The sequence below is a fragment of the Schistocerca cancellata genome, chromosome 10 (genome assembly GCF_023864275.1).
Source record: "Schistocerca cancellata isolate TAMUIC-IGC-003103 chromosome 10, iqSchCanc2.1, whole genome shotgun sequence".
NCBI lineage: Eukaryota > Metazoa > Arthropoda > Insecta > Orthoptera > Acrididae > Schistocerca > Schistocerca cancellata.
Window position 1 is genome coordinate 175,466,739 of NC_064635.1, and position 24,987 is coordinate 175,491,725.

The 24,987-nt window shown below is 45.1% G+C and overlaps 1 protein-coding gene across 1 annotated transcript in view; it reads right to left on the reverse strand.

Moving 5' to 3' along the window:
* The window catches only part of LOC126106507 (actin-histidine N-methyltransferase), a 469,720-nt gene that overhangs the window by 260,504 nt on the left and 184,229 nt on the right, over positions 1-24,987 (reverse strand). The window lies entirely within an intron of this gene.

The following is a 24,987-nucleotide window of genomic DNA, read 5'->3' on the forward strand; positions in this document are numbered from 1 at the left end:
TGTGAGTCTCACGGGAAGCGTGCAAGGGATAAGTCCCTGCAGTCGCGCTATTCATCTGTGTCCTCGGTGGCTCAGATGAATAGAGCGTCTGCCATGTAAGCAGGAGATCCCGGGTTCGAGTCCCGGTCGGGGCACACATTTTCAGCTGTCCACATCGAGGTATAACAAGAACATTTGTCGGCAGCTGAGGTTGTCAGTTAGTCATCATTTATTCCAGGGAAAAGCTGCACGGTCATCAACAGTAACTGTTCTTTCGTATATACAGACGGAGTGTCAACATGTTACATCGGGCAGTCCACTTTTACTCTATATGGCACAAATTTTTTTTACCTCCGCACTCACTCTGTTTACTATGTTACAGCCTTCGTGTCCCTCTACAATCTCTACCTCCCTCCCCCTCCATTAGCAAATTAACTATTCCTCAAAGCCTCTACTGCATCTAAATATTAGGCTGATGAATAAGTTCGTAGCATTTTTGTTTTGCATGCTGGCATTCCGGCTGCTATGCGTTTATTTGTCGATAGTAATTTTTCTATTTGTTGTTCACTGTTGTTATCTAAGTTTACGTATTGTCATTTTGTCCTTCGGCCGGACATAGTGAGTGGAGTTGTGGGCGCTAGAAAATGGAGTGCAAAGTAGACAAATCGGATCATTTCCGACATAATCTTCTGATTGAGTCCAACAGAGAGGTGACAGCAGCGGAGCTACCCAGAAACATTTGCGACTTGTATGAGGTAATGCCACTGGACAGAGCATGGCAACAAAATGGGTTTTGTCGTTTCAAATAATGAGTCATGTTTTGACATCAGTGACTCTCCACATGCAGGGAGACCTTCGGGGTTTCAAATGGTTCAAATGGCTCTGAGCACTATGGGACTTAACTGCTGAAGTCATCATCAGTCCCCTAGAACTTAGAATAACTTAAACCTAACTAACCTAAGGACACCACACACATCCATGATAGAGGCAGGATTCGAACCTGCGACCGTAGCGGTAGCGCGGTTCCAGACTAAAGCGCCTAGAACCGCTCAGCCACACCGGCCGGCCTTCGGGGTTTGATGAAGATCGTTTGAACGCATTAATCCACAATGCTCCACCTCAGTGTACTCGAGAACTAACAAACGTTGACGAACTGTGATCATTCCACCGTCGTGAGGGATTTTCCTACAATGGGGAAGGTTGAACAATCAGTTGTATGAGTATCGCATCCTCTAAGCCAATATCACAAAATCTGCGGATGGTCATATGGATATCTCTGCATGCTCGTCATCAATTGGTTCGTGAACAACCCCTACCATTCCTATCTTATATTGTTACTGGGTGTAATGCCACTTCCTCGGACGAGAAATAAAAATAAAAAATTAGCTCCCAATAGCCCAAAGATTTCCCCCCTAAGTCCCAAATTCCCAGAAAAGTGAATAAGCGAACGAAGTTCCATTTATCACTATTATTAGGACAATAATAAGTAATTAAATCAGGAATCTAAGACTTGACAATTTAGCAATCTACGAAAGAAAGATTAAATTTCAGTAAAATTAAAATCAAAGTCATAATAAATCGCAAAATTAGCATAAATTAACATTCGCAAAGTAGAACCCACGATCCCAAATAATACTCCGTGTGAGTATTCTTTGGGAATCGTGAGTAATGACCTAGTATAATTCAATGCATTGTCACTACGTTACGAGAGTTAGCCGAAGCACGTGATATATTTGAATGCTCGTACATGTAGGCGCGCTTAGATTGTTTCTGAGACTGAATAATTGCGAACTATTATGACGCAGTAATACGATCTTCTGACTTCAAATATCAAGGCATTAGAATTCGAGCGGAGGACTTTTACCTACTAGAATAAAGTGAAAACTAGATAATTGAACTAAACATTACTTAGACAGTGATTTAGGCAACGAACACCGATAGACAATTTTCATTCATAATAGCCAGTGGTTTATGGAACTTCAGTGATAGGTCCGAAGCATGTAATTTAAACCCACCCAACTCCTGGGAAAGTTTTCTTCTCAAGGCTCGGTTAGGAAGTGACTGATATTGTGCAATAAAACACCCTCTCGTGCCAAGTCGTGCATTTGTGATTTAAAATTCTATCAAATTATTGACATGAAACTCCCGAGCAATAATTACGCGCAGCGATAATATTTGACTGTAGCGCTCGGCGCTTGTGTAGAATCTTAGACTCAAACAACAAGTCCACTGTTACGATTTCTTAGATACTTGAAATTACGACCAGCTTGTAGGGAATTTGTTGTGGATGTGACTGTATTGGTTTTATCACTAATATTTCATCATTAATCAGTTAAACATCGATTACGAACGATTAATTACTATTCTTGGTGAAGTAAATATCTCACGCACGTCGACATTTCGGTTCAGCACTGTTACTTTGTGTAACGTCGTCTTCGTCACTTGATAACGATCTCAACATTCTACCGACTGTCGCCGAGTTTTAGCCAAGGCCAAGTACAAATCGAACCCAATCATCAAGAAGAAGAGGCGTTATATGGTGACGAGAAATGGTGTCTTTACGCTAACATAAAGGAAAGAAACGAACGGTTGAGCTCAAACAAAGCAGCAGCTTCCCGTACGAAGAGCCTCGTGCATATACAGAAGATAATGTTATGCATCTGGTGAACAGCGACATGTGATACGAATTGCTTCCCTGAGGTGTAACCATCACTGCTGACGTCTGTTGGTCCACATTACGGTCCGCCACATTTTACTTGACTGTCCTTTATTCTCTGACCAGAGGGCGGTGGTTTCCTTGCTACCGGATTTGCCATCTACACTCCTGGAAATGGAAAAAAGAACACATTGACACCGGTGTGTCAGACCCACCATACTTGCTCCAGACACTGCGAGAGGGCTGTACAAGCAATGATCACACGCACGGCACAGCGGACACACCAGGAACCGCGGTGTTGGCCGTCGAATGGCGCTAGCTGCGCAGCATTTGTGCACCGCCGCCGTCAGTGTCAGCCAGTTTGCCGTGGCATACGGAGCTCCATCGCAGTCTTTAACACTGGTAGCATGCCGCGACAGCGTGGACGTGAACCGTATGTGCAGCTGACGGACTTTGAGCGAGGGCATATAGTGGGCATGCGGGAGGCCGGGTGGACGTACCGCCGAATTGCTCAACACGTGGGGCGTGAGGTCTCCACAGTACATCGATGTTGTCGCCAGTGGTCGGCGGAAGGTGAACGTGCCCGTCGACCTGGGACCGGACCGCAGCGACGCACGGATGCACGCCAAGACCGTAGGATCCTACGCAGTGCCGTAGGGGACCGCACCGCCACTTCCCAGCAAATTAGGGACACTGTTGCTCCTGGGGTATCGGCGAGGACCATTCGCAACCGTCTCCATGAAGCTGGGCTACGGTCCCGCACACCGTTAGGCCGTCTTCCGCTCACGCCCCAACATCGTGCAGCCCGCCTCCAGTGGTGTCGCGACAGGCGTGAATGGAGGGACGAATGGAGACGTGTCGTCTTCAGCGATGAGAGTCGCTTCTGCCTTGGTGCCAATGATGGTGGTATGCGTGTTTAGCGCCGTGCAGGTGAGCGCCACAATCAGGACTGCATATGACCGAGGCACACAGGGCCAACACCCGGCATCATGGTGTGGGGAGCGATCTCCTACACTGGCCATACACCACTGGTGATCGTCGAGGGGACCCTGAATAGTGCACGGTACATCCAAACCGTCATCGAACCCATCATTCTACCATTCCTAGACCGGCAAGGGAACTTGCTGTTCCAACAGGACAATGCACGTCCGCATGTATCCCGTGCCACCCAACGTGCTCTAGAAGGTGTAAGTCAACTACCCTGGCAAGCAAGATCTCCGGATCTGTCCCCCATTGAGCATGTTTGGGACTGGATGAAGCGTCGTCTCACGCGGTGTGCACGTCCAGCACGAACGCTGGTCCAACTGAGGCGCCAGGTGGAAATGGCATGGCAAGCCGTTCCACAGGACTACATCCAGCATCTCTACGATCGTCTCCATGGGAGAATAGCAGCCTGCATTGCTGCGAAAGGTGGATATACACTGTACTAGTGCCGACATTGTGCATGCTCTGTTGCCTGTGTCTATGTGCCTGTGGTTCTGTCAGTGTGATCATGTGATGTATCTGACCCCAGGAATGTGTCAATAAAGTTTCCCCTTCCTGGGACAATGAATTCACGGTGTTCTTATTTCAATTTCCAGGAGTGTATTTTGCAAGACGACGCAACGACTGTGGTTAAGGTCTTACGGTTTTGTGTCCTGTCCAATTTGTTGCCTCGGATTTTAGGGAGAGGATTTTAATGTGCTGCTGGGTGACTGGCTCACCCAGGCTTTAGGTAAGAGGTCCGCCAGTCACGATTACCTACTTGTTTCACTTCGATTTCTGTTCTCTTTTCCTCGTTTCCTTTCCTCTTTTAGTGCGTTTATTCTCCTCTTGTTTTGCCTCTGTATGTGAGGATTTGTAACTGCGTCAGCTCTGTGCCTTTTAGCCGTTCTCCTTGTTCGGTGTCCGTCTTCGTCCCTTCACTGCATGTGTTCCTGTTTCTATGCGTTTGGGCGCTGATGACCACGCTGTTTAGCGCCCGAAAACCTCAAACCACACAACCAGACACACTCAACAACTGAGATCTCCTGTAGACGCAATATAAGAACAACGTCCAGGAAGACAGCGTCAACTGATGATACACCACGATCCCGCCCGCTTTCTGCTAAACTGACAATAAACGCTATTCAGGAGTTGGCCATTCCGCACACACCTTATTACCTTGATCTTGCGCCCTCAGACTTTCACATTTTCCACTGCCTACCGAACAACCTTCAAGGAAATTCCTTTCCAGGTGAAAATACGCTCCGTACACGGCTCGATGAGTTATTCACCTCAAATCCATGTGATTTCTACAGCACAGGAGTCGAAAAGTTGCCGCAGCGTTTGACAGAATGCTGCAAATAGTGGAGGAAAATATATTATTGACGACTGTTATGTTTACCTTTTCTGTTTATTATTAATTTATGAAAAAACGCTACGAATTTATCCACCAACCTAATACATACTCCTCAAGCCAGCATATGGTGCATGGCAATGGATACCCAGTCCCACTGCTAGGTATTCCCTTTCCTGTTCTAATCGCAAACTGAGCGAGGAAAAACAGTTACCTACATGCTTCCGTACAAGCCCTTATTTATCTTGTCTTTGCGGTCATTAAGCGAGGTGTAGGCTACATTAGTGGCAAGAGATTCGTTCTACTGTCGGTGCGAAGTGCAGTTTATCTAAATTTGCTCAAAATGTGCACAGACCATTTCTGTCCACTTGCGCGGTGATCGAACTTACTGGTTACAAATCTAGCAAAACCCTCTGTTTGCATGTCTTCCTTAAATCCAACATGGTGGGAATCCCAGAAACTGGAGTAGCAGTCAAGAATAGGCCGCACAAGTGTTCTGTACATGCTTTCCTTACAGATCCCAATTAGCTTTCTACCCTACTACAAGCCTACGATTCTCGTTCCGTTTCACATCGTTTGCGACGTTACACCTAGATAGTTAATCGACGTAACTATGTCAAGCATCAGAGTACTAATACTGTACTTATTAAAGGGAGTGTTTTTCCTACTCATATGCATTAACTTACATTTTCGCACATTTAGAGCAAACTTGAGGATTTTTTTGTAGACTTTCCCATACTTTTTATCAATTTGTGCCATCACTTTTCTCTCTCCAATTCGATTCAGCATTTCCTAATTATTACATAATCTTCAGAATATTTCAAAAAGCTTGTATTCTTTTGTCTGAACTGCTTATCGTCCAAGTTTCACTCCAATATACTTCCACACACTCCAAACAAATACTTTCTGGAGAGATTTCGTAATTCTTTAATTTATAGCCGATGTTACCATTTTTCTCTTTTTATATTTTCTTTGCTTCTGTCAGCATCAGTTACTTTGTTGCCCAAATAGGAAGACATTTATACGAGTTTTTGTATCTCATTTCCCAATAAACTTCTCCCAGCGTCACCTAATTTAATTCTACTACATTCCATTATCCGACTTTTATATATATTTATCTTATAGCCCGTGTGGTTTAAGGCGTTCCCGAAGTTTGGTTCGCGGAAGGCAACCATCACCAGGGCCGCCTGAACAAATTAACAAGTTAGATTGCCTAAATGTCGCACCATTTGGACGACACGACCCTGCTGTAAAGCAAAGAACATATCAAAATCGTGATACGCAAGAGGTTGTAAAACGAACATCTGAAGAAGTAAAATATCTTACAACCTTACTTTCTTGTAATATTGGTCCACGACTTCTATATTTTTTTGAATTATTTTATGCCGGTTTTAGCTGTTAGTGTTTTTATTTCACTGTTGCACCGCGGCATTTGTGCCATTCTCAACCGTAACATTTTGGCATGCAGGTTGACGTTCTTCGTTGTTAGGGTGTGGCCCCGTTATTGCGCTTAAGAAAAAGGTAAATGCGGAAGGATATGAACCCATTGTAGAGCATTTTGTAATGCATACTAGAGAACACTTTGGAAACGATGTCATTGTATCAGCATGACATGTCATAAATCATCATGTATGAAGCAATGATTTGTGGACAAAACCTATCCTGAATCGCTACAATTAGTTTTACACTGTGGACAATAGCGAAGCGAACTGGGCTTATACTCGTCTGGAAGAGATTTTTTTAAAAAAATAATAGCTTAGTGTCATACTGAGATAAAGGCCTGAGGATGTGATTTGGTACCACGAAACCGATCCTGTTCCTGTATATATAGGTTCGTACACAGCTGCAACTAGTTTATTTGTTAAATATGAATCCTGAATGGACTGGTGCCCCAGAGTCCCGACCTGTACCCAATGAAATAAGTTTCGGAAGGATTATAACGTCGACTCGTGTCCACCATGTCTGGGTTCGGCTGTTGAGGAAGAATGGCCTGCAATTACTCCACAGGCATTCAGACAGTTCATTGAAAGTCTCTCCAGCAGACTGCAAGCCGTCGTAAGATGGTGGACGAATTGCATATTCATATCCATATGATATATCGCGTCCGTCCTTATGCTAGGTTCTGGGGTCGACATCAAATGCTCCGCTTTGAGACGCAGCAGCAAACGGCGTACGGCTGTGCGGTAAATCGCCCGTAGACTGAAGGCCACGGATTGCCCTCTGGTGTCGGTCACACTTTCCCAGTTACGGGACCTCTGAACCACGTGGGAAGCCGCGGCGTGCTCCATGAGGCGGCGAGGCGAGTCCTGGAGAAAGTGCGCGTGGAACACCTGGCGCCGACCACACCGATCGCGTTGGAGAAAGCCAGGCCCCGGGCACAGCCGTGCCAGCCCGGTACACGCGCGTTCGATTTTCATTTCGTCGGGTAAGGCGAAGTAGCCGACGAAGAACACTCCCAAACACGAAGCCATACGAATGTGACGGTAGACATAACTGTGACAACAGACTGCTGGATAAAGTATACTGGTTCAACAGAACAATAAGCTCTACGGCTTAAAAGAGCACAGTGGTGCCTTGGGGCGCTTGTTGTGTTGTGGAACTGGTCATGTGACTCTCAACTGCTAACGTACATCATGGCGGTGAAATGGTGTGCACGTGCCAGTCGGTTGTATGGAACCAGCGCAGTGCCATGGGTCCACGTTGGCATCTGACAGAATGGCAGAAAATAGCTATCGTCTTTGGATATACTAGGGAGTATCCCTCCCTCCCTCCCCCCCCCCAAAAAAAGAATTATTTTTTAAAAGCTATATATTTTCAAATCGTTTACAAAACAACCTTGTTTTGTTGTTGCTGTGATCTTCAGTCCTGAGTCTGGTTTGATGCAGCTCTCCATGCTACTCTATCCTGTGCAAGATTCTTCATCTCCCAGTATGTACTGCAGCCTACATCCTTCTGAATCTGCTTAGTGTATTCATCTCTTGGTCTCCCTCTACGATTTTTACCCTCCACGCTGCCCTCCATTACTACATTGGTGATCCCTCGATGTCTCAGAACATGTCCTACCAACCGATCCCTTCTTCTCCCCAATTCTATACAATACCTTCTCATTAGTTATGTGATCTACCCATCTAATCTTCAGCATTCTTCTGTAGCACCACATTTCGAAAGCTTCTATTCTCTTCTTGTCTAAACTATTTATCGTCCATGTTTCACTTCCATACATGGCTACACTCCATACAAATACTTTCAGAACTTCCTGACAATTAAATCAATACTCGATGTTAACAAATTTATCTTCTTCAGAAACGCTTTCCTTGCCATAGCCAGTCTACATTTTATATCTTCTCTACTTCGACCATCATCAGTTATTTTGCTCCCCAAATAGCAAAACTCCTTTACTACTTTAAGTGTCTCATTTCCTAATCTAATTCCCGCAGCATCACCCGACTGAATTCGACTACAGTCTATTATCGTCGTTTTGATTTTGTTGATGTTCATCTTATACCCTCCTTTCAAGACACTGTCCATTCCGTTCAACTGCTCTTCCAAGTCCTTTGCTGTCTCTGACAGAATTACAATGTCATCGGCGAACCTCAAAGTTTTAATTTCTTCTCCATGGATTTTAATACCTACTCCGAACTTCTCTTTTGTTTCCTTCACTGCTTGCTCAATATACAGATTGAATAACATCGGGGAGAGGCTACAACCCTGTCTCACTCCCTTCCCAACTGCGGCTTCCCTTTCCTGTCCCTCGACCCTTATAGCTGCCATCTGCTTGCTTTCTGTACAAATTGTAAATAGCCTTTCGCTCCCTGTATTTTACCCCTGCCACCTTCAGAATTTGAAAGAGAGTATTCCAGTCAACATTGTCAAAAGCTTTCTCTAAGTCTACAAATGCTAGAAACGTAGGTTTGCCTTTCCTTAATCTTTCTTCTAAGATAAGTCGTAGGGTCAGTATTGCCTCACATGTTCCAACATTTCTACGGAATCCAAACTGATCTTCCCCGAGGTCGCCTTCTATCAGTTTTTCCATTCGTCTGTAAAGAATTAGCGTTAGTATTTTGCAGCTGCGACTTATTAAACTGATAGTTCGGTAATTTTCACATCTGTCAACACCTGCTTTCTTTGGGAATTGAATTATTATATTCTTCTTGAAGTCTGATGGTATTTCGCCTGTCTCATAAATCTTTCTCATCAGATGGTAGAGTTTTGTCAGGACTGGCTCTCCCAAGGCTGTCAGTAGTTCTAATGGAATGTCGTCTACTCCCGGGGCCTTGTTTCGACTTAGGTCTTTCAGTGCTCTGTCCAACTCTTCAAGCAAATTACAACCAACACATTTGTCCCATCGTACTCCCACTGTTCGAAAGATTTTTTTCAGTCATCTTTAACAATGGCTAACAGCTCCTCCATCGTTTTTTTCTTGGCTTCTTCAGTGTTGTCAGATAGGTATCTTTTCATGACATTTTCCGTTCCTGGAAACAAGAAAAAGTCGCACGGAGCGAGGTCAGGCGAGTAAGGTGCGTGGGGCAGCGGAACCACGCTTTTTTAGCCAGAAACTGTAACAAAGATGGCTGTGTGCGCAGGTGTGTTGTCGCGGCGGAAGAACCAGTCTCCTGTCTGCCACAAATCGGGCTGAACCGATCTCGAGGATACCCCACTAATCTGTGACAATTAATCAATTGTCCGTCGACGGTCTGTGAGCATTAGCTCTCGAATTTTTTCATTGTTTTCGTCGACTGGGGGAGTTGATGGACGTCCAGAAGGAGGTTGGTTGTCAATCTACATGTCACCATTTTTAAGTCGAGCAAACCGCTCGTACACTGGGGTTTTACCCATGGCGTCGTCTTGGTAAGACGTTTTCAGCATTAAAACAGTTTCAGCTTCATTTTTACCGAGTAGAAAACAATATTTCATAGCTGCAGGTTGTTCGCTTAAACTTGCAGCCACAAAAAACGTAACAAAAACAGAACAGCGCTAGCAAAAACTATCACTGCAGCTGAACAGAACAAGCCAGGTCGACAATACAAGCGGCAATGGAGTGGCGACGAGTTGTGATATACACACCCAGCGGCAGAAATGCGCACTGCACAAGTGCCGCCCACGGCAATGGCATTCTCTTCTTTTTTTTCGGTACCCCCTCGTACTTATGCCCATACAGTGACTGAAGATCCCGGTTGTTGATATATCAAAGGGGACTGTCCATCGTGTCTCTATCTACAAGGAATAGGGTACCACTCGCAACCACCTAATTAAACATGAGAACAGTGTTCGTGCAGTTCTGGCGCTTCAGTGTGGAACCGCGCGACCGCTACGGTCGCAGGTTCGAATCCTGCCTCGGGTATGGACATGTGTGCTGTCCTCAGGTTAGTTAGGTTTAAGTAGTTCTAAGTTCTAGGGGACTGATGACCTCCGATGTTAAGTCCCATAGTGCTCAGAGCCATATGAACCATTTGAACAGTGTTCGTAAAACAATCCTTCTCGACAGGGGCTGGAGACGAGAGTGCTGTCTTGTCAATGACAATCCGTTTCAACCATGACAGGGATTGCGATTGCTGCAGTCAGTGAATGCAGGTCACCTCGACCAGATTCAGAGAGAACACTGCTAAGGGAACTGTATGCAATGGAGATTTGTCGAGTCTACTGTCTCGCTACAAGCCATTGCCGACAGTGGGACATAACGCTGCACGTCTTCAATGGACAAAACAACAAAGAAACTGGGCAGTAGCTGACGGGAGTCGTGTAGTATGGTCTGACGAATTTATATTTTGCCTCTCTGCAAGCTATGCAGGGCGCCGAGGGTGTACTTCGGGACAGATGTGTATTTGTGATGTTCTGTCGGCATTTTTAGTACTCGTTCAGGTTACCGTGAACAATGACCAGGCTGTTGTTTCAACATTCTCGCTGAGCAAGTGTTGCGCTCCCTCCGAGTGATTCATGAGTATGTTGTGGAGCAGTGGTCGTCAAAATGTGGCCCGTGGGCCGAATAAATTGTTCGTGCAACTCACGGTTCTCACCCGTATAGGGTATTTGTAAATCAGTTATGCAAAAGTAATATTTAATTGCGAAAAGCGTTACACAAATGTTTGATACAGCACTGAACGCAGGATACCTTTTATTTTTATTCCCGCCTGACGCTTTATTTCGCGACGTTCCTGTCACGTGGCATACGCGAATGAGTTGTTCCAACAGTCATCACGGAGCCGTATAACGGTGCAGAGCGTGCGCAGTGATGTTTATGGTTTCATGAATCCAAATCCGGAATTGCAGATGAGAGACAATTCACCACTAGATATCTGAGGGCATCACCTCAAAGACAAACCGTCCGCAGCTCGCGGTCTAGTGGCTAGCGTTGCTACCTCTGGGATCACGGGGTCCCGGGTTCGATTCCCGGCCAGGTTGGGGATTTTCTCCTCCCGGGGACCTGGGTGTTTGTGTTGTCCTCATCATTTCACCATCACTGGTACAATCGTTTCACCGAAACTTGCTGTGTATCATATAGGTCGCCGGGTCAGGATCTGCCAGCAGTGTCTGCCGTAGCAACTGAACAAATTCGGACGTCTTACTATTTGCCTTTGAGATGGTGGCTCGCAACCCTTAATCCTGAATTGTCTCTGAACTGTAGTATCGCATCTGGATTCATGAAAACATAAACCACACTGCAGACGCTCTGCACCGTTATATGTTTCCACGATGACCTTTGGAATAACTCATTCGCGTATATCAAATGACAGGAACGTCGGGAATATAACTTGAAAATATACTGCATTCAGTGCTCTATCAAACATTTCTGTAAGTTATTTATTCTTCACAACTAAAGGTTACTTTTGTGCAACACCTTGTACTCGTCTCGTATAATAATCTGCATCCAGCAGCTAACACCCGAATTCAAAAACGTCAGATAACGTTAAGAGCTTCTTAAGAGAGTTAACTAACAATCAGAAATACTTACAGAGATGTAATATTTTGCAATGCCAGTAATTCTAATTGACGTTACTGAATTCGGCCAAGTAAAGGTGACCGCTTACCTAAGGGACGTAGCTGTAATAAGCGGCCACCCCTTGCGTTAGAGGATGTGACAGAGATAAGTTTCGTGGTTTGTCTTCCGGCAAAGACAACTGACGGGCGTGTGTGACTCGTACCGATTAGGTGGCATAGTATAAATGTGAAACAGAAGAAACATAGTTTCGTGGAGGCGTACTGTAGAGATGGCTATCTTCAAATGCGGTATGTATATGTAGCAAGGAATGCGAAATTACATTAAGGCTGTTTTAACGGAAAGCAATGAGTGGAAGGAAACACTTTCAAACCATTCAGTAAACATTTGTGATCGTGTCTCATATCTGACTGGATTATGGAACAATGAAACAGAATTAAAATCACCAATATAAATCAATTATTTATTTATTTAGAGTATGGCTAACACAGACATATCATGAAATTAAATTACATATACATATGTACATATTGACACACAAGAAACTTAAGTTTGTTTGTACAACTGAATATCCAGTCCTTCAATCCAGCGCACTGCATCTGGAGTTACTAGCAGGAAGTCCTCTTTGGCGCCGTGATAGGCTCGAGTCCTGCATTCACTGGCAATGTGGCGGACAGTCTGGTATGGAGCCCCGCAGTCACAGGCTGGATCAGACAGCTTCTTCCACTTAAAGAGAGCATCCCTGCATCGGCCATGGCCGGTACGGATTCTATTGAGAGTAGTCCAGGTCTTGCGTGGTAGGTCGAATCCACTTGGAAGTTTAGCACCTGAGAAGATATTATGCAGGTGCACATCTGTCACTGCTTCCCACCGACTTTTACATTCTTCAAGAGGTTTGAAATCCTTAGCAACCATGTCAGCAGCATCGCACAGAATTAGATGGCGTTATTTCAGTCTCTTGCGATTTAAAAGTGGCAGGTCGCTATGCACGGGTAGGTTAGAATTCCTGGAGATCTTGTGGAATTCTCTCATAAGGGCAGTACATCCGTGTATATCAGGAGGCATTATACCGGTTAACAGTGGAAGCCAATAAACTGGAGTAGATCTGATTGCGCCAGTTATTATGCGCATTGTCGTATTCAGCTGGGTATCAACAAGCCTCGTATGATGACTGTTCTTCCAAACAGGTGCACAATACTCAGCACTTGAGTACACCAAGCCCGGAGCTGAAGATCGCAGGGTGGTTGCTGAAGATCCCCAGGTGGTTCCGCATAGCTTATGGAGGATGATGTTTCGAGTCCTCAACTTTTGAGCTAAGTTAAGAAGGTGTTGTTTAAAGCATAGTGTATGATCCAGGATGACACCAAGATATTTTGGGTTCCAATTATGATGAATTCTGCCTCTGAAACTTACTTCCAGTTTTACCTTCGCCAACCGGTTATTCAGATGGAAGCAACATACTTCTGTTTTACTCACATTGGGTTGGAGTCTCCAGATTTTGAAGTAATTATCTAATGCAGACAGGTCATTGGCTGTAATCTCTTCTGTTGTCTTCATTTCCTGATGTTTTACGGCTAGAGCCAAGTCATCAGCATAGCAGTATTTTCTGGACGAAGTGTCAGGTAGATCAGATAGATATAGGTTGAACAGTAAGGGTGACAGAACTGATCCTTGAGGCAATCCGTTGCTCAGCTTCCTCTCCTTCCTTATATTGCTACCAGTGGTTACCTGGAACTTCCGATCACTTAGCATGCTGTTAATCAGTCGATCCATTGTGTTGCAGGGTATGATGTGGAGAAATTTGTAGATAAGGCCTTCCCTCCACACGGTGTCGAAGGTGGCAGTTTGATCAACAAATGCCACAGATGTTTTCTGCTTCATTTGGTATCCTGACTATGAACGATGTGAGAGACAATACTTGGTCGCAGCACCTACGCCCTGGTCTGAAGCCTGCCTGATCAACTGGAACGATCTCTAGAATAGCGCTACTTATTCTGTTATATATTAGCCTTTCAAAAAGCTTGAGGCAGCAGCTAAGTAGGGCAATGGTGCGATAGTTTTCTACCTTGTTACTGGGTTTGCCAGGTTTCAGGACAGATATTATCTTCGCCTTTTTAAACTCCAATGGAAGTTGACCAGTCAGCAGGATGTCAGTGAAGAATTCTGCCAGCAATTTCTTAGCTTTTCCTCCCATATGTATCAGGAATTCTGGATGGATACCATAGGCACTCGGACCACCAATCACCACTTCATCAGGCTATTACAGTCTTTCAGTTTTAGGGTCGCAAGTAAGGGGAACAATCTGAAACGGAGACGCGAAGTGTTCCGATTGGCGCCGACTAAACAAACTGCACCTGGGCCTGGTGTCCGGCGGCCGATTTCTAGCACCCTCACAAGAGCTCGTCTATTGGGGGCTCGCAACAAGCTAGTTTACGTCGAGTGTCAGTTTTAATAAGACCGGTACATATGCGACCAGCGGTGCCGCCTCTCAATGTCGGCGTTGGCTCCTGAGTAAAAACGTCTGACGACCACCGCTGTGGAGACACACATCTTATCACAGCAGCATTCACAGGGCAGGACGAATACGTTCATGGTATGATGAACACTGACACACTGTTCCACCTCCATTAGTGCACTAAATGGTTCAAATGGCTCTGAGCACTATGGGACTTAACTTCTGAGGTCATCAGTCCCCTAGAACTTAGAACTACTTAAACCTAACTAACCTAAGGACATCACACACACCCGAGGCAGGATTCGCACCTGCGACCGTAGTGGTCACGCAGTTCCAGACTGTAGCACCAATAGTTCAATTCTTTTATCTTGGCGGTTTGCGCATGCCCGCCCTTTCGAGGGAGATTGCTGCGTTGCCAGTTGTACGCGCCAAGAGAAGCAGCGCCATAGTATAGTTCGCACACACGTTTAGGGGGGGGGGGGGGGGGGGCGCAGTTTATGAAGTAAAGCCACCACGGCCGCATTAACCCTTTCGCTGCTACAGAAACGTGCTCCCCACATTCCGCGATGTGCGCGATTTTGTCATCACTGCACTGCTCGCCTGTGCAAACACATGGTGTTTCGACTGCTTTGACACACTTTATCATTCGATTTCACAAAAACTATTTGGCCCAAAAATTTGATTTTTACACATCTTCTTGACTGATACCTTGCCCCCATAAAAGACTTAATTTTGTTTCGAAGTTCAACGCAGTTATTGTGCAGCATTAAATGCAGTAAACCACTGCACGAAATTTTGAAGAGTTTGCAGACGTAGAAGTCCACAGCATATACGTTCCGTATGGTCGATTTTAGTTGCCACTAGAAATTTCAAAAAATTACATTCAAACGAATAAAATTCATGAAGTAAGACACTTCGATATTGTTTTTAAATAAAGAAAATAATAAGCACCAAACAAGGTTTGAACTCAGAACTTTTTGCTTACCAGTCATACACTTTAACCATTACGCTAACGCAACTCGTTATTCAATAGCTCTCCTGGCAAAGGACTTTAAAAAAATCACGAAAAATACCGACAAACAATGTTGGTATGACTATGAATTACTCACGTTTAGTCGAAGTACAATAGGAAATAAACTATTACCGCTGTTCTTTATTGCGAAAAAGCGGTTAGTGAGAATGATACAAACGCCTTTCCTTGCTATCGCCTGAATTAGGAGGCTTATTGCTTGTTTGGTTTAATTAATTAATAGAATATGAAGCAATCGGTATAAAGAATGCTTTTTCCAAAGTTTCTATAAAAGAAAGTCTGCTATCAAGACATTGCTTTTGTTCAATTACTTTATTTATGACTGAACGTTTCTAAAACTGAAGACACTCGTACGTGCTCTGCACTGCAGTCGTGCTCTGGCAACGTCGTTCTCTGTTCATTGGCTGACTGTGCTTTGTGACGTCAGATGCGCAGAACGAACCTAAACTCGGCCGCCGTCATAAATGACGCGCACTTTAGAACCGCTTGGCCACCCTGGCCGGCCATTAGTGCCCTATTCCCGCAGTGCTTCACGGCATCTGTTAGTCACGTCACAAAATTATTGCACCTGGGAGTGAGGGCGTGTCTGTGGCTTGTCGTGAGGCATAGCGTAATCGAGGTTGAAACTATGTGCACGACTGACGTGAAGCTTTGGCAGTGTGATGTATTTTCCTTACTCATCACTGAGTTTTGTTTACAGTAACGTCATCATGTGTTTCCGATAACGGCCAAACGCAATAACACCGTGGTTGGATAGTAACCAACAATGATTGGTTTCAACTGGATGTGGCATAAGTGTAGAAACTTGCCAAGTGATCCTCGCTGAACTGAGACTAGTGGCAGTGCTGCAAGGTGGAGTAACTAATGGAGTAATGGAGTAACTAACGTTCTCCTTGCCCGCCCGGTTAGCCGACGGTATAACGCACGGCTTTCCGGAGTGGGAAGGAGCGCCTGGTCCCCGGCACGAATCCGCCCGGCGGACTTGTGTCGAGGTCCGGTGAGCCGGCCAGTCCGTGGATGGTTTTTAGGCGGTTTTCCATCTGCCTCGGCGAATGCGGGCTGGTTCCCCTTATTGCGCCTCAACTACACTATGTCGGCGATTGCTACGCAAAGAAGTTCTCCACGTACGCGTACACCACCATTACTCTACCACGGAAACATAGGGGTAACACTTGTCTTGTGTGAGACGTTCCCGGGGAGGTCCACTGGGAGCCGAACCGCACAATAACCCTGGGTTCGGTGTGGGGCGGCGGAGGGATGGACTGAGGTAGTCGTCGTGGGGTTGTGGACCACTGCGGCTGCGGCGGGGACGGAGCCTCTCCGTCGTTTCTAGGTCCCCGGTTAACATACAATTCAATGTTCTGCTTAATCCGAGTCTATTGAAAACATTGGATGTGCCTTGCGGCATGCCCTGTGTTACACTTGTTTTTGTTGAACACACTCTGACCAGCGTACCATACAAGGTTCTCTAAGTCAAGTATTCATGGACCCAATCGCCCTTCTCTGGAGATACATCGCATGGCGTATTTTGGTAATTAGTACAGCGTCGATTGCCTTTCGTAAATCTAGTAAGAGGTGTTGTTCACTTCACTCACCACTGTATTTGTTTACTATATGTTTTGTTGTCGGTCTATCTCTCACTAATACATAATTCACGTGATCTACAGCGGTACCCAGAGAGCTACACAGTTTAAAGCGCCAGCCTCCCCGTTTGCTGTATAATGCTTCCGGATGGAGCATCCGCGCGTCGCACGCAGCTGCTGGCAGCACCCGCCGTCATTATAACACCAGCCCACGCCGTGTCCTCCACATTCGCCACGCCTGCGTTCCGCATTTCGCCGCCTGCCACCGCGGAAGCCACCACAGGCCCTCGCAGATCCGTTCACCCTCCGCCTGCCTTCCCATTCTCCGGAGAAATGCGCGACCCCTTTCACCGTAAACAACACGGCGGGGTTGCGTAACCGACCGTGGACATTTCACGTAATCAACTGCTCCGGAAGAGCTCCTACCTCGAATGGAGCCGAAAGCCGAAAGCCCCTACCTTTACGATTAATGCCCCCTATTCCATCTAGTAATTACATTAATTGCTACTTCTTCGGCCCACCAATCCCCTTGAGAACTATCCAAATGCGCAGCTTTCTGATTAACCCATTCTTCCTCCCTCCCTTACGACGCTTCGTCAGAACTGCATTGCCGTTAACATTTTCGTTGCAGGCAAAATAACGTAACTTCCTTACTGCGTGGGAGTACCTTTTCTAAGTGGACTACCTAGCCTACTTCTGTGACAGTGGAACCGCGGCGTTTGCTGGTAGCTACTGACCACTAACAAGTCACCTCCACTACCTGACGTTGAGTAGCAAATATCGCGACTGTAGTTCAAAAAGTGCGCTATACACGGCTATGGAAGGCAAATAACTTTTAATGAGCGCTGTACTACGCTTGAAAGCGACACAGGAAGATGACACTATCTTCCAACGGTGTCCAAGTCTCTGTAAAAAATGATGAGAGCATTCCACCAATCGTTTAATTCCTCGACCACAGAAATGCGCTCCTTGGGCCGGAAGCCATTCGAGAACCGCAGTGTGAACGTACTGATAATTGGAAAATCTAAAAATCCAGTAAAACACTTTCGAATGCGTTTTCCGATTTTTGTTCATTAGCAACCGGTTTCGGCCCTTTGCTCAGACCATCTTGAGGCTTTTCACCGCCAATTATGGCTGCTGGTGGCGGCAGACGGAACGAAATCCGCAAAAGTAGGGATGGTTCAAATGGCTCTGAGCACTATGGGACTTGACATCTAAGGTCATCAGTGCCCTAGAACTTAGAACTACTTAATCCTAACTAACCTAAGGACATCACACACATCCACGCCCGAGGCAGGATTCGAACCTGCGACCGTAGCGGTCGCGCGGTTCCAAACTGAAGCGCCTAGAACCGCTCGGCCACCACGGCCGGCAAAAGTAGGGAAGCCACAGCTGCAGTGACATTCTACTTCTACCGGTTGCTAATGAACAAAAATCTGAAAACGCATTCGAAAGTGTTTTTATTGGATTATGAGCATTCTCTGCCGATCGTTGTTTTGTTCCAAACAACAGAATGCTTTCTAAAATTTTGTACTGGAGAATCTACTATTACTGCGAATCAGTTTCTCGACTGCCTGGACACTGTCGGCTATGGCCGAAGTTTATGGCCTTCCTTCCCGATCAACATCACCCATGTCTGTGCGGCCATGGTCAAATTGTTGGCACAGTTTCACTGTGACTAGACGCGACATTGCATCTGGTGCATACACCGCCTGAAATTCACGATGAGTTTGTGTGCAATTCAGACGTATTTCCACCACAAGAATCGCACTGTCCCGTTTCCCTCAACTTAGAGTACATCTACACTGAAGAGCCAAAGAAACTGGTACACCTGCCTAGTATCGTGTACGTGCACGCAGAAGTGCCGCGACACGACGTGGCATGGACCTGACTAATGTCGAAAGTAGTGCCGGAGGGCTGTTCGTAAATCCGTAAAAGTACGAAGGGGTGGAGATTTCTTCTGAACAGCACGTTGCAGGCTCAATAATGTTCATGTCCGGGGAGTTTGGTGCCCAGAGCAACTGTTTAAATTCAGAAGAGTGTCCCTGCAGCCACTCTGTATCAATTCTGGACGCGTGAGGTGCCGCACTGTCCTATTCCAATTGCCCAACTCCGTCGGAATTCACAATGGACATGAATGGATGCAGGTGATCAGAGAGGATGCTTACGTTCGTGTCAAATGTCAGAGTCGTATCCGACTGCACACGTCCCAAACCATTACAGAGCCTCCACCAGCTTGAACAGTCCCCTGCTGACATGCAGGGTCCATGGATTCATGAGGTTGTCTCCATACCCGTAAACGCCCATCTGCTCGATACACTTTTAAACGAGACTCGACCGACCAGGCAACATGTTTCCAGTCATCAACAGTGCAATGTCGGTGTTGACGGGCCCAGGGGTGGCTTAAAACTTTGTGTTCTGCTGTCGTCAAGGGTACAAGAGTGGGCCTTCGGCTCCGATAGCCCATATAGATGATGTTTCGTTGAATGGTTCACACGCTGGAACTTGTTGATGATCCGGGATTTTCAAATCTGTAGGAATTTGGGCAAGGGTTGCTCTTCTATTACGTTGAACGATTCTCTTTGTCATCGTTGGCCCCCTTCTTTCAGAATCTTTTTACGGCCACAACGATGTCGGAGAATTGATGTTTTACCGGATTCCTGATATTCACGGTACACTCGCGAAATGGTCGTACGGGAGAATCCCCACTTCACCGCTACCTCGGAGATGCTGTGTCTCATCGCTCGTCTGCCAACTGTAATACCACGTTCAAACTCACTCAGATCTCGATAACCTGCCATTGTAGCAGCAGTAACCGATCTAACAACTGCGCCAGACACTTGTCTCATATAGGCGTTTCCGACCGCAGCGCCGTATTCTCCCTGTTTACATATCTCTGTATTTGAATATGCATGCCTAGACCAGTTTCTTTGGCGCTTCAGTGTAGATCTACGTGGATACTTCGCGAATCTGACTTAAGTGCCAGGAATAGCGTTCATAGAACCACTTTCACAACAATCCTCAATTATTCCACTCTCGAACAGCGCACGGAAAAAAGCGAACACGTATGTCTTTCCATGCGAGCTCTGATTTGCCTTACATTGACTCAATCCCCTATTTGTTGCCGGCCGCTGTGGCCGAGCGATTCTAGGCGCTTCAGTCCGGAACCGCGTTGCTGTTACGGTCGCAGGTTCGAATCCTGTCTCGGGCATGGATGTGTGTGATGTCCTTAGGTTAGTTAGGTTTAAGTAGTTCTACGTCTAGGGGACTGATGATCTCAGATGTTAAGTCACATGGTGCTTAGAGCCATTTGAACCTAGGAGAATCGTTAAGTAAATTCTCAATGCATCACGATTTCTTGACATTTTTCTCTATGAACGTTTAACAGCAATCATCATCATGGGTCCCCCCCATCGTCATGTTCTCTTCCAAAGAAACGTGCCTTACTGTAACGATACACGTGTTCGGTGGAAGATTAAGAAAAACTAAGAAAAAGTGAGAGAGACTGGAAGGCAAATAGGGTCAGAGAGACAGACTGACTGTGTGTGTGTGTGTGTGTGTGTGTGTGTGTGTGTGTGTGTGTGTGTGTGTGTGTGTCTCACCTTTAGCCGGTTGCACTCATGACGCTGCACGACGCCTGGCTACAGTAGTGAAGAGTCTAGCAACACTCTGAACCTCGGTTTCTTGAAACCGCTTGAGAAGCGTATCGTACTAGAATTAGTGTAGCATACGTTACATCTATGTGTGTACCATAGTCCTGCGAAAGGTTAGCAAAATTAGTGACTCCTTGGCCATACGCCTCCGTTGTGATTTAAGGCAATGACCGACCTGGAAGAAACTAAGTATCTATGGAAATGAAAATTGTTTCCAATCGATCACGTGCAAAAAATTTCACGCTCTTTACAAAGCATGTTCTCAGTTCCATGGATAGAGCAAACCACTTCTCGAGTTTTTTAAAAACTCGTCACGCAATACCACCAGGACGGCTTGTTAAGACAGGTCCGTCCGTGTACATTACAGAACAACAGCTTCGCAGGGGCGACAAAAATTATATTTTCAATATTTCATACAATTATTGAACAAATTTAAAAATTTAAAATACTGTCATAATCTACTCATGAAAAGGTAAAAATCTTGTGTTAAAAATGTAACAGAATAAGACGCACTGAGATGCATGAAAAACTAGCTTTTCTGAAAACGGAAAGTAAAATAATTCAGTCTTCGCGAGTTTGATAATGGAGGACTTGAGACTCTCCCAACAGTCTTAAAACATACCTTTCTAAATTTTTTCTCGCTTTACAGATTTTACAAGCTTTACATAAAATATTTAGCACGTTAACTCATATGTAATAAGGCTTTTGAAGCTGTCTTACACACGTGAGTTTAAAGACTCTCGTGGTGGGATTTCTTGTAAGATATCGTACCAGCTGAGGGACTGCATTGGCATCCAGTTGGACTTCGCCAAAATATAGTTTGGTGCAAAGAGCTCCAACTTGTTCTTAATGTAGAGCAGTGCAAAGCTAGTCCGTTCACGAAACGTCGATGCATAGTATCCTTTGACTACCGCATTAATGTGTCATACACACTCGTGGCATGCAAATATTAAGTGCAACAACCACAGACGCTCAGAACAGAGCTTGCATGCTGAACACTTGTACGTTTCATATCTGCTGAAGTGTGTGGCATCCACACTGGGTATTACCGATATCGAGAGTATACAAAGGCGGTGCGGATGGTCAGTCGCTCACAGGATTGGTCAAAGTGTTAACAAAAAATGGCTCTGAGCACTATGGGACTTAACATCTGCGGTCATCAGTCCCCTAGAACTTAGAACTACTCAAACCTAACTAACCTAAGGACATCACACACGTTAATGCTCGAGGCAGGATTGGAACCTGCGACCGTAGCGGTCACGCGGTTCCAGACTGAAGCGCCTAGAACCAGACGGCCACACCGGCCGGCAAAAGTGTTAACAGAAATGTTTAGAATTCTCAACTGGTAGGCATAAGGTCGAGGACACCCAATACTTTGAGAAAACCTGTTTAGAATGTTTCACAATTCGTCATTTAGGGTGGGAACTGCGAATACTACTTGCCGCCACCCCGCCGCCTCCCCCCGCCCAGAGATGCCCGTCCCTGGGAGATCAGCGTACAAATACTCATTCTTCCCACCCAATATCTCTGAACGTTACGAGAAGAAACCGTCCATGTTACAATAAAACGTACCTCCTACCCCAACACTTCAAAAGTTATTCGCAGGGTATAGACGTACGTGTAGAAGCACGAGCAAAGATGCCATCCTTATGTCACTTCCTTATGTCACTTAATCGGTAGAGAATCTGGAAGGAATCTCATTAAACACTTTATTTACGCAGCACGCCGACAAAATTTGATGTTAAGTTCACACACAGGATCACTTTCTGTCAAGCGCTGTAAGGCCGTGTTTCATTTGTATTGGCGTAGTGTCTTCACGAACAAGGGAAAACGGAAACTGCCAGTTTTCACGACTCACACTTGACACGCTCTCGAATGGGACAAACGACTGCGCTGTTTCGAACTAACAAGAAATACGGGGAATCCCGCTCGTCACCCGTGAAGACCGATGCCGCGCGAAGGTCTGGGTCATCGTAGCTTCTGATAGGGTACGGGGAAGTCCCGAATCCATCCTCGTCAGCAAGCGACATTTTTATGCGCCTCTCCACGCGCGGTGCGGGGACACATCCTCGGTCTGCATGCGCTCTAGTAGAAGTCAAGCGGTCACATGTCCGACACGCCTAGTATCTCAAGGACTCTTCACCTCATTCTGGCTTATTTTCTTCCGTAGAACAAATTTTTCATTTATCCGTATGGCCGAAAAAGAAGGTAAACTATCAGTGTATGGTCATGTCCAGGAGTCACATTACCGTAGTATTTCACATCCAAAGTATGTGCATTTTATTTTAGACACAGCCTTAAACTTCTATACCATCTTCAGAAACGGCTACAGAACTTAAAAATCGTAATAAAAGCCGTAGCAACCTACCTGGAAGACTTGCTGGAACAGAAGTGAGCATGATACGTACAAATGTTTTAGTATTAACCAGTACAAATGTTTTAGTATTAACCAATAATTCCCTTACCTCCGATTCTTTCAAGAACATAACTCCCACATATACAACAGCGAGGAAAAGTTTAGAAAAGGTTTGAAACTGTGACTGAAGTGTGTTGCAATACGCTAAGTGTTCTTATTATCAAACACTGGATGAGTATAGGCTGGGTAATTTCCACTCTGTTTTAAGAAAAGCTAATTTTTCACCATCTCACTGTTTAAATGTCGTGCCATGACAATTTTGCGGGCACATTCAGTGATGTATATTGATTCTGCATACAAAATATCTTACGAATCGAAGCAGCACTGAAGAAGTAATAAATTAAACCGTCACGGCTGATGCTGAAGATTCACTGCATGAACAACGAAAATGTAACAAGCGATATAAACTATTTTCCTTTCATTATTTTGTGGGATCTTCGAGAGTAAAAGTTTCGAAAGGATTCAAACGAATGTGTAAAGTTGTGCTCTCATTCTCTGATACTAGATGAATGTAGTCTCTGTAATATGCGCACCGTGAATTAACAGTCCTTCAAGGCTTACAGACCTACAGAGCTTTTAACTTTAATACTCGTTCCACGGGCCCTTAGGACTGACGTAAGATGATCTGTCCGAGTCGATTTTGACATTTTAAATTTTTAAATGAATTATATGAAATAGTAAAAAACCGTAATTGTTGCCTGTGGAAACTGCCAGATATGTAGCCTCCAAGTAAAATATAAATGTCGTGTGGCTAGGGCCTCCCGTCGGGTAGACCGTTCGTCTGGTGCAAGTCTTTCGAGTTGCGCCACTTTGGCGACTTACACGTCGATGGGGATGAAATGATGAAGACTAGGACAAAACACAACACCCAGTCCCTCAGCGGAGAAAATCTGTCTGTCGCGCTGACCACTCAGCTACCGGGGGCGGGCTAACTCCAAGTGGGACCGTGCGATCGGTCAGCAATTTAGTAGAGTTGAAAAAGTACTGTAGGCTACCAGAGACTAGTGTAATGATCGTAGACTACGGGAGTATTCCTTGTAGCTTTGTTCAATTAGGATCGTAACCGCGTTACTCGTACGTTAGGAGAGTTCCATATCTATCTGGCGTTACCTTTTTCGATCGCTTTGTTTGTGTACGCAGTTTCTAAATTCGTCTAGAAACCAGAAGCAGTGAATTGTCCAGAAACTGACTGTGTATATATAAGGGCCGTATAACCTACACATTATCCTCGTATCCACTATTTAAAAATAAACGTTATTTACAGCAAATTTTAAAATGTCGATATTTAATTCATGTTTTATTCGAAAACTGTTGATTCGTAAATTGAAAAGAGGGATGTTGTTGTAAAAATAAAAAAAGAAACACTACACATATACTATATACCACTAAAAAACGCAATTTCCTCAAAAAAATGTAAAATAATAGAACTGAAAATCAAAAACTTATCAAAACATCGCTTCAATTCTTGGGCGACCTGATGAAAAACATGTTTCTTTTACTGCCAAACATCTTACACATTTATCAATTATAACAGGAAACTCTCGCCTTTGATTCCGATGATGAACGCTGATATTGAGTGCAGTCTAACAATAATTACACAGGCTGAATCGCCTAAAACTTGCACCGCAAATATTGCGGAATGGAAAGTGTTATTGACGTGTCGTTTTCACGGAATGGTTAGCAGTGAGGGCTCCGTATTGTTAGCCAATCAACAGATTGTAATATTACTTCGAAAATGTATTTTTTGTGCAAACATACGGAACAATACCAATTGACACCATCAAAATTAGAATGTCCGAGGTGTTTCTTGCAGGATTATAGTGCGAGGCGTTTAGGAGGTACCGTATTTTGAATAGTTCCCACACGGACACTTTAACAATACCTGTGGCGTCACATGCTAAAGGACAACGCAAGTGCATACACTACTTACGTGGATTCTGACCAATAACGAGACATCTGACCAT